General features: G+C 53.2%; 1 protein-coding gene across 1 annotated transcript in view; it reads left to right on the forward strand.

Moving 5' to 3' along the window:
* The window catches only part of LOC147094634 (uncharacterized), a 143,728-nt gene that overhangs the window by 129,055 nt on the left and 3,099 nt on the right, over positions 1-11,574 (forward strand). The window lies entirely within an intron of this gene.

Genomic DNA, 11,574 nt, shown 5'->3' on the forward strand with positions numbered 1-11,574 from the left:
AAAGTGCGAAGTGATACATTTTGGTAGAAAGAATGAGGAGAGGAAATATAAACTAAAGGGTACAATCCTGAAGGGGGTGCATGAACAGAGAGACCTGGGGGTATATGTGCACAAATCGTTGAAGGTGACAGGGCAGGTTGAGAAAGTTTACGGGATCCTGGACTTCATAAATAGAGGCATAGAATACAAAAGCAAGGAAGTTATGACAAACCTGTATAAAACACTGGTTCGGCCTCAACTGGAGTATTGTTTCCAATTCTGGGCACCGCACTTTAGGAAGGATGTGAAGGCCTTAGAAAGGGTGCAGAAAAGATTTACGAGAATGGTTCCAGGGATGAGGGGCTGGAGAAGCTGGGGTTGTTCTCCTTAGAGCAGAGAAGGTTGAGAGGAGATTTGATAGAGGTGTTCAACATCATGAGGGGTCTGGACAGAGTAGATAGAGAGAAACTGTTCCCATTGGCGGAAGGGTCGAGAACCAGAGGACACAGGTTTAAGGTGATTGGCAGAGGAACCAAAGGCGACATGAGGAAAAACTTTTTTACGCAGCGAGTGGTGAGGATCTGGGATGCACTGCCCGAGAGGGTGGTGGAGGCAGATTCAATCGCGGCTTTCAAAAGGGAATTGGCTAAGTACCCGAAGGAAGGAAATTGTCCGGGTTACGGGGAAAGGGCGGGGGAGTGGGACAAGCTGCAGTGCTCTTGCAGAGAGACAAGCTGCAGTGCTCTTGCAGAGAGACGGCACGGGCACGACAGGCCGAATGGCCTCCTTCTGTGCTGTCACCATTCTATGATTCTACGATTCCACAAACCTTTTCCCCTGTCCCGACGTTCCAGGGTGGGGCACCTGATGTCCTCGTACCCTCCCGATCCTCGGTCGCTCCGGCTCTCTCCTCGATCTCTCTACCCGTTAGTACAATTTTAACCCCCCCCGCCCTCAGCTCTCAGTGCTGAGCACACATGCAGGAGTTCAGCACCAATGCCCTGAGTAAAGCTGGCTCCGTCCTCCTGTACAAATTGTTCTTCTACTACAGGAACATCCTTGGAGAGATGGACAACATCAGCCTTCACGACAAAGCACACCTGCCCATATTCTCCTATCCACACCTATCCACCTTCACTCCATCTCTCAAACCCCACCTACCCACCTTCACTCCATCTCTCAAACCCACCTACCCACCTTCTCTGCATCTCTCAAACCCACCTACCCACCTTCTCTCCATCTCTCAAACCCACCTACCCACCTTCTCTCCATATCTCAACCACACCTACCCACCGTCTCTCCATCTCTCAAACCCCACCTACCCACCTTCTCTCCATCTCTCAAACCCAACTACCCACCTTCTCTCCATATCTCAACCCCACCTACCCACCTTCACTCCATCTCTCAACCCCACCTACCCACTTTCTCTCCATCTCTCAAACCCATCTACCCACCTTCTCTCCATATCTCAACCACACCGACCCACCTTCACTCCATCTCTCAACCCCACCTACCCACTTTCTCTCCATCTCTCAAACCCACCTATCCACCTTCACTCCATCTCTCAACTCCACCCACCCACTTTCTCTCCATCTCTCAAACCCACCTACCCACCTTCTCCCCATCTCTCAACCCCACCTACCCACCTTCACTCCATCTCTCAAACCCACCTACCCACCTTCTCTCCATCTCTCAAACCCACCTACCCACCTTCTCTCCATCTCTCAAACCCACCTACCCACCTTCTCTCCATATCTCAACCACACCTACCCACCGTCTCTCCATCTCTCAAACCCCACCTACCCACCTTCTCTCCATCTCTCAAACCCACCTACCCACCTTCTCTCCATATCTCAACCCCACCTACCCACCTTCACTCCATCTCTCAACCCCACCTACCCACTTTCTCTCCATCTCTCAAACCCACCTACCCACCTTCTCTCCATATCTCAACCACACCTACCCACCTTCACTCCATCTCTCAACCCCACCTACCCACTTTCTCTCCATCTCTCAAACCCACCTATCCACCTTCACTCCATCTCTCAACCCCACCCACCCACTTTCTCTCCATCTCTCAAACCCACCTACCCACCTTCTCCCCATCTCTCAACCCCACCTACCCACCTTCACTCCATCTCTCAAACCTACCTACCCACCTTCACTCCATCTCTCAAACCCACCTACCCACCTTCACTCCATCTCTCAAACCCACCTACCCACCTTCACTCCATCTCTCAAACCCACCTACCCACCTTCTCTCCATCTCTCAAACCCACCTACCCACCTTCTCGCCATCTCTCAAACCCACCTACCAACCTTCACTCCATCTCTCAAACCCACCTACCCACCTTCTCTCCATCTCTCAACCCCACCTACTCACCTTCACTCCATCTCTCAAACCCACCTACCCACCTTCTCTCCATCTCTCAACCCCACCTACCCTCCTTCTCTCCGTCTCTTAAACCCACCTACCCAGCTTCACTCCATCTCTCAATCCCACCTACCCACCTTCACTCCATCTCTCAAACCCACCTACCCACCTTCACTCCATCTCTCAAACCCAGCTACCCACCTTCTCTCCATCTCTCAAACCCACCTACCCACCTTCGCTCCATCTCTCAAACCCACCTACCCACCTTCTCTCCATCTCTCAACCACACCTACCCACCTTCTCTCCATCTCTCAAACCCACCTACCCACCTTCTCTCCATCTCTCAAACCCACCTACCCACCTTCACTCCATCTCTCAACCCCACCTACCCACCTTCTCTCCATCTCTCAAACCCACGTACCCACCTTCACTCCATCTCTCAACCCCACCAACCCACCTTCACTCCATCTCTCAAACCCACCTACCCACCTTGCCTCCCTCTCTCAACCCCACCTACCCACCTTCTCTCCATCTCTCAAACCCACCTACCCACCTTCACTCCATCTCTCAAACCCACCTACCCACCTTCTCTCCATCTCTCAAACCCACCTACCCACCTTCTCTCCATCTCTCAAACCCACCTACCCACCTTCTCTCCATCTCTCAACCCCACCTACCCACCTTCTCTCCATCTCTCAAACCCACCTACCCACCTTCTCTCCATCTCTCAAACCCACCTACCCACCTTCTCTCCATCTCTCAACCCCACCTACCCACCTTCTCTCCATCTCTCAAACCCACCTACCCACCTTCTCTCCATCTCTCAACCCCACCTACCCACCTTCTCTCCTTCTCTCAAACCCACCTACCCACCTTCACTCCATCTCTCAAACCCACCTACCCACCTTCACTCCATCTCTCAAACCCAGCTACCCACCTTCTCTCCATCTCTCAAACCCACCTACCCACCTTCACTCCATCTCTCAAACCCACCTACCCACCTTCACTCCATCTCTCAAACCCACCTACCCACCTTCTCTCCATCTCTCAACCCCACCTACCCACCTTCTCTCCATCTCTCAAACCCACCTACCCACCTTCTCTCCATCTCTCAAAGCCACCTACCCACCTTCACTCCATCTCTCAACCCCACCTACCCACCTTCTCTCCATCTCTCAAACCCACGTACCCACCTTCACTCCATCTCTCAACCCCACCTACCCACCTTCACTCCATCTCTCAAACCCACCTACCCACCTTCTCTCCATCTCTCAAACCCACCTACCCACCTTCTCTCCATCTCTCAAACCCACCTACCCACCTTCTCTCCATCTCTCAACCCCACCTACCCACCTTCACTCCATCTCTCAAACCCACCTACCCACCTTCACTCCATCTCTCAAACCTACCTACCCACCTTCTCTCCATCTCTCAAACCCATCTACCCACCTTCTCTCCATCTCTCAAACACACCTCCCCACCTTCACTCCATCTCTCAAACACACCTACCCACCTTCACTCCATCTCTCAAACCCACCTACCCACCTTCACTCCATCTCTCAAACCCACCTACCCACCTTCTCTCCATCTCTCAAACCCACCTACCCACCTTCTCTCCATATCTCAACCACACCTACCCACCGTCTCTCCATCCCTCAAACCCCACCTACCCACCTTCTCTCCATCTCTCAAACCCACCTACCCACCTTCTCTCCATATCTCAACCCCACCTACCCACCTTCACTCCATCTCTCAACCCCACCTACCCACTTTCTCTCCATCTCTCAAACCCACCTACCCACCTTCTCTCCATATCTCAACCACACCTACCCACCTTCACTCCATCTCTCAACCCCACCTACCCACTTTCTCTCCATCTCACAAACCCACCTATCCACCTTCACTCCATCTCTCAACCCCACCCACCCACTTTCTCTCCATCTCTCAAACCCACCTACCCACCTTCTCCCCATCTCTCAACCACACCTACCCACCTTCACTCCATCTCTCAAACCCACCTACCCACCTTCTCTCCATCTCTCAAACCCACCTACCCACCTTCTCTCCATCTCTCAAACCCACCTACCCACCTTCTCTCCATATCTCAACCACACCTACCCACCGTCTCTCCATCTCTCAAACCCCACCTACCCACCTTCTCTCCATCTCTCAAACCCACCTACCCACCTTCTCTCCATATCTCAACCCCACCTACCCACCTTCACTCCATCTCTCAACCCCACCTACCCACTTTCTCTCCATCTCTCAAACCCACCTACCCACCTTCTCTCCATATCTCAACCACACCTACCCACCGTCTCTCCATCTCTCAAACCCCACCTACCCACCTTCTCTCCATCTCTCAAACCCACCTACCCACCTTCTCTCCATATCTCAACCCCACCTACCCACCTTCACTCCATCTCTCAACCCCACCTACCCACTTTCTCTCCATCTCTCAAACCCACCTACCCACCTTCTCTCCATATCTCAACCACACCTACCCACCTTCACTCCATCTCTCAACCCCACCTACCCACTTTCTCTCCATCTCACAAACCCACCTATCCACCTTCACTCCATCTCTCAACCCCACCTACCCACTTTCTCTCCATCTCTCAAACCCACCTACCCACCTTCTCCCCATCTCTCAACCACACCTACCCACCTTCACTCCATCTCTCAAACCCACCTACCCACCTTCTCTCCATCTCTCAAACCCACCTACCCACCTTCTCTCCATCTCTCAAACCCACCTACCCACCTTCTCTCCATATCTCAACCACACCTACCCACCGTCTCTCCATCTCTCAAACCCCACCTACCCACCTTCTCTCCATCTCTCAAACCCACCTACCCACCTTCTCTCCATATCTCAACCCCACCTACCCACCTTCACTCCATCTCTCAACCCCACCTACCCACTTTCTCTCCATCTCTCAAACCCACCTACCCACCTTCTCTCCATATCTCAACCACACCTACCCACCTTCACTCCATCTCTCAACCCCACCTACCCACTTTCTCTCCATCTCTCAAACCCACCTATCCACCTTCACTCCATCTCTCAACCCCACCCACCCACTTTCTCTCCATCTCTCAAACCCACCTACCCACCTTCTCCCCATCTCTCAACCCCACCTACCCACCTTCACTCCATCTCTCAAACCCACCTACCCACCTTCTCTCCATCTCTCAAACCCACCTACCCACCTTCTCTCCATCTCTCAAACCCACCTACCCACCTTCTCTCCATATCTCAAACCCACCTACCCACCTTCACTCCATCTCTCAACCCCACCTACCCACCTTCACTCCATCTCTCAAACCCACCTACCCACCTTCACTCCATCTCTCAAACCCACCTACCCACCTTCACTCCATCTCTCAAACCCACCTACCCACCTTCTCTCCATCTCTCAAACCCACCTACCCACCTTCACTCCATCTCTCAAACCCACCTACCCACCTTCACTCCATCTCTCAAACCCACCTACACAGCTTCACTCCATCTCTCAAACCCACCTACCCACCTTCTCTCCATCTCTCAAACCCACCTACCCACCTTCTCGCCATCTCTCAAACCCACCTACCCACCTTCACTCCATCTCTCAAACCCACCTACCCACCTTCTCTCCGTCTCTCAACCCCACCTACCCACCTTCACTCCATCTCTCAAACCCACCTACCCACCTTCTCTCCATCTCTCAACCCCACCAACCCTCCTTCTCTCCGTCTCTTAAACCCACCTACCCAGCTTCACTCCATCTCTCAATCCCACCTACCCAGCTTCACTCCATCTCTCAAACCCACCTACCCACCTTCACTCCATCTCTCAAACCCAGCTACCCACCTTCTCTCCATCTCTCAAACCCACCTACCCACCTTCGCTCCATCTCTCAAACCCACCTACCCACCTTCTCTCCATCTCTCAACCACACCTACCCACCTTCTCTCCATCTCTCAAACCCACCTACCCACCTTCTCTCCATCTCTCAAACCCACCTACCCACCTTCACTCCATCTCTCAACCCCACCTACCCACCTTCTCTCCATCTCTCAAACCCACGTACCCACCTTCACTCCATCTCTCAACCCCACCTACCCACCTTCACTCCATCTCTCAAACCCACCTACCCACCTTCTCTCCATCTCTCAACCCCACCTACCCACCTTCTCTCCATCTCTCAAACCCACCTACCCAACTTCACTCCATCTCTCAAACCCACCTACCCACCTTCTCTCCATCTCTCAAACCCACCTACCCACCTTCTCTCCATCTCTCAAACCCACCTACCCACCTTCTCTCCATCTCTCAACCCCACCTACCCACCTTCTCTCCATCTCACAAACCCACCTACCCACCTTCTCTCCATCTCTCAAACCCACCTACCCACCTTCTCTCCATCTCTCAACCCCACCTACCCACCTTCTCTCCATCTCTCAAACCCACCTACCCACCTTCTCTCCATCTCTCAACCCCACCTACCCACCTTCTCTCCTTCTCTCAAACCCACCTACCCACCTTCACTCCATCACTCAAACCCACCTACCCACCTTCACTCCATCTCTCAAACCCAGCTACCCACCTTCTCTCCATCTCTCAAACCCACCTACCCACCTTCACTCCATCTCTCAAACCCACCTACCCACCTTCACTCCATCTCTCAAACCCACCTACCCACCTTCTCTCCATCTCTCAACCCCACCTACCCACCTTCTCTCCATCTCTCAAACCCACCTACCCACCTTCTCTCCATCTCTCAAACCCACCTATCCACCTTCACTCCATCTCTCAACCCCACCTACCCACCTTCTCTCCATCTCTCAAACCCACGTACCTACCTTCACTCCATCTCTCAACCCCACCTACCCACCTTCACTCCATCTCTCAAACCCACCTACCCACCTTCTCTCCATCTCTCAAACCCACCTACCCACCTTCTCTCCATCTCTCAAACCCACCTACCCTCCTTCTCTCCATCTCTCAACCACACCTACCCACCTTCACTCCATCTCTCAAACCCACCTACCCACCTTCACTCCATCTCTCAAACCTACCTACCCACCTTCTCTCCATCTCTCAAACCCATCTACCCACCTTCTCTCCATCTCTCAAACCCACCTACCCACCTTCACTCCATCTCTCAAACCCACCTACCCACCTTCTCTCCATCTCTCAAACCCACCTACCCACCTTCTCTCCATATCTCAACCACACCTACCCACCGTCTCTCCATATCTCAACCACACCTACCCACCGTCTCTCCATCTCTCAAACCCCACCTACCCACCTTCTCTCCATCTCTCAAACCCACCTACCCACCTTCTCTCCATATCTCAACCCCACCTACCCACCTTCACTCCATCTCTCAACCCCACCTACCCACTTTCTCTCCATCTCTCAAACCCACCTACCCACCTTCTCTCCATATCTCAACCACACCTTCCCACCTTCACTGCATCTCTCAACCCCACCTACCCACTTTCTCTCCATCTCTCAAACCCACCTATCCACCTTCACTCCATCTCTCAACCCCACCCACCCACTTTCTCTCCATCTCTCAAACCCACCTACCCACCTTCTCCCCATCTCTCAACCCCACCTACCCACCTTCACTCCATCTCTCAAACCCACCTACCCACCTTCTCTCCATCTCTCAAACCCACCTACCCACCTTCTCTCCATCTCTCAAACCCACCTACCCACCTTCTCTCCATATCTCAAACCCACCTACCCACCTTTACTCCATCTCTCAACCCCACCTACCCACCTTCACTCCAACTCTCCAACCCACCTACCCACCTTCACTCCATCTCTCAAACCCACCTACCCACCTTCACTCCATCTCTCAAACCCACCTACCCACCTTCTCTCCATCTCTCAAACCCACCTACCCACCTTCACTCCATCTCTCAAACCCACCTACCCGCCTTCACTCCATCTCTCAAACCCACCTACCCACCTTCTCTCCATCTCTCAAACCCACCTACCCACCTTCTCGCCATCTCTCAAACCCACCTACCCACCTTCACTCCATCTCTCAGACCCACCTACCCACCTTCTCTCCATCTCTCAACCCCACCTACCCACCTTCACTCCATCTCTCAAACCCACCTACCCACCTTCTCTCCATCTCTCAACCCCACCTACCCTCCTTCTCTCCGTCTCTCAAACCCACCTACCCAGCTTCACTCCATCTCTCAATCCCACCGACCCACCTTCGCTCCATCTCTCAAACCCACCTACCCACCTTCACTCCATCTCTCAAACCCAGCTACCCACCTTCTCTCCATCTCTCAAACCCACCTACCCACCTTCGCTCCATCTCTCAAACCCACCTACCCACCTTCACTCCATCTCTCAAACCCACCTACCCACCTTCTCTCCATCTCTCAACCCCACCTACCCACCTTCTCTCCATCTCTCAAACCCACCTACCCACCTTCTCTCCATCTCTCAAACCCACCTACCCACCTTCACTCCATCTCTCAACCCCACCTACCCACCTTCTCTCCATCTCTCAAACCCACGTACCCACCTTCACTCCATCTCTCAACCCCACCTACCCACCTTCACTCCATCTCTCAAACCCACCTACCCACCTTCTCTCCATCTCTCAAACCCATCTACCCACCTTCTCTCCATCTCTCAAACCCACCTACCCACCTTCTCTCCATCTCTCAACCCCACCGACCCACCTTCACTCCATCTCTCAAACCTACCTACCCACCTTCTCTCCATCTCTCAAACCCATCTACCCACCTTCTCTCCATCTCTCAAACCCACCTACCCACCTTCACTCCATCTCTCAAACCCACCTACCCACCTTCACTCCATCTCTCAAACCCACCTACCCACCTTCACTCCATCTCTCAAACCCACCTACCCACTTTCTCTCCATCTCTCAAACCCACCTTCCCACCTTCTCTCCATATCTCAACCACACCTACCCACCGTCTCTCCATCTCTCAAACCCCACCTACCCACCTTCTCTCCATCTCTCAAACCCACCTACCCACCTTCTCTCCATATCTCAACCACACCTACCCAACTTCACTCCATCTCTCAACCCCACCTACCCACTTTCTCACCATCTCTCAAACCCACCTATCCACCTTCACTCCATCTCTCAACCCCACCCACCCACTTTCTCTCCATCTCTCAAACCCACCTACCCACCTTCTCCCCATCTCTCAACCCCACCTACCCACCTTCACTCCACCTCTCAAACCCACCTACCCACCTTCTCTCCATCTCTCAAACCCACCTACCCACCTTCTCTCCATCTCTCAAACCCACCTACCCACCTTCTCTCCATATCTCAAACCCACCTACCCACCTTCACTCCATCTCTCAACCCCACCTACCCACCTTCACTCCATCTCTCAAACCCACCTACCCACCTTCTCTCCATCTCTCAAACCCGCCTACCCACCTTCACTCCATCTCTCAAACCCACCTACCCACCTTCTCTCCATCTCTCAAACCCACCTACCCACCTTCACTCCATCTCTCAAACCCACCTACCCACCTTCACTCCATCTCTCAAACCCACCTACCCACCTTCACTCCATCTCTCAAACCCACCTACCCACCTTCTCTCCATCTCTCAAACACACCTACCCACCTTCTCTCCATATCTCAAACCCACCTACCCACCTTCACTCCATCTCTCAACCCCACCTACCCACCTTCACTCCATCTCTCAAACCCACCTACCCACCTTCACTCCATCTCTCAAACCCACCTACCCACCTTCACTCCATCTCTCAAACCCACCTACCCACCTTCTCTCCATCTCTCAAACCCACCTACCCACCTTCACTCCATCTCTCAAACCCACCTACCCACCTTCACTCCATCTCTCAATCCCACCTACCCACCTTCACTCCATCTCTCAAACCCACCTACCCACCTTCTCTCCATCTCTCAAACCCACCTACCCACCTTCTCTCCATCTCTCAAACCCACCTACCCACCTTCACTCCATCTCTCAAACCCACCTACCCACCTTCACTCCATCTCTCAACCCCACCTACCCACCTTCACTCCATCACTCAACCCCACCTATCCATCTTCTCTCCATCTCTCAACCCCACCTACCCACCTTCACTCCATCTCTCAACCCCACCTACCCAACTTCTCTCCATCTCTCAAACCCACCTACCCACCTTCACTCCATCTCTCAAACCCACCTACCCACCTTCACTCCATCTCTCAACCCCACCTACCCACCTTTACTCCATCTCTCAAACCCACCTACCCACCTTCACTCCATCTCTCAAACCCACCTACCCACCTTCACTCCATCTCTCAACCCCACCTACCCACCTTCTCTCCATCTCTCAACCCCACCTACCCACCTTCACTCCATCTCTCAACCCCACCTACCCACCTTCACTCCATCTCTCAAACCCACCTACCCACCTTCTCTCCATCTCTCAAACCCACCTACTCACCTTCTCTCCATCTCTCAAACCCACCTACCCACCTTCACTCCATCTCTCAAACCCACCTACCCACCTTCTCTCCATCTCTCAACCCCACCTACCCACCTTCACTCCATCTCTCAAACCCACCTACCCACCTTCTCTCCATCTCTCAACCCCACCTACCCTCCTTCTCTCCGTCTCTCAAACCCACCTACCCAGCTTCACTCCATCTCTCTATCCCACCTACCCACCTTCACTCCATCTCTCAACCCCACCTACCCACCTTCTCTCCATCTCTCAAACCCACCTACCCACCCTCACTCCATCTCTCAACCCCACCTACCCACCTTCTCTCCATCTCTCAAACCCACCTACCCACCTTCACTCCATCTCTCAAACCCACCTACCCACCTTCACTCCATCTCTCAAACCCATCTACCCACCTTCACTCCATCTCTCAAACCCACCTACCCACCTTCACTCCATCTCTCAAACCCACCTACCCACCCCCACTCCATCTCTCAAATCCATCTACCCACCTTCACTCCATCTCTCAAACCCACCTACCCACCTTCACTCCATCTCTCAAACCCATCTATCCACCTTCACTCCATCTCTCAAACCCACCTACCCACCTTCACTCCATCTCTCAAACCCACCTACCCACCTTCTCTCCATCTCTCAAACCCACCTACCCACCTCCTCTCCATATCTCAACCCCACCTATCCACATCTCCCCATATCCCTCAATCCCACCTACCCACCTTCTCCCCATATTCCTCAAT

Source organism: Somniosus microcephalus, unplaced genomic scaffold (genome assembly GCF_052327205.1).
Source record: "Somniosus microcephalus isolate GS21.2 unplaced genomic scaffold, FLI_Smic_1.0 unresolved_chr1, whole genome shotgun sequence".
In the NCBI taxonomy this organism is placed as follows: Eukaryota; Metazoa; Chordata; class Chondrichthyes; order Squaliformes; family Somniosidae; genus Somniosus; species Somniosus microcephalus.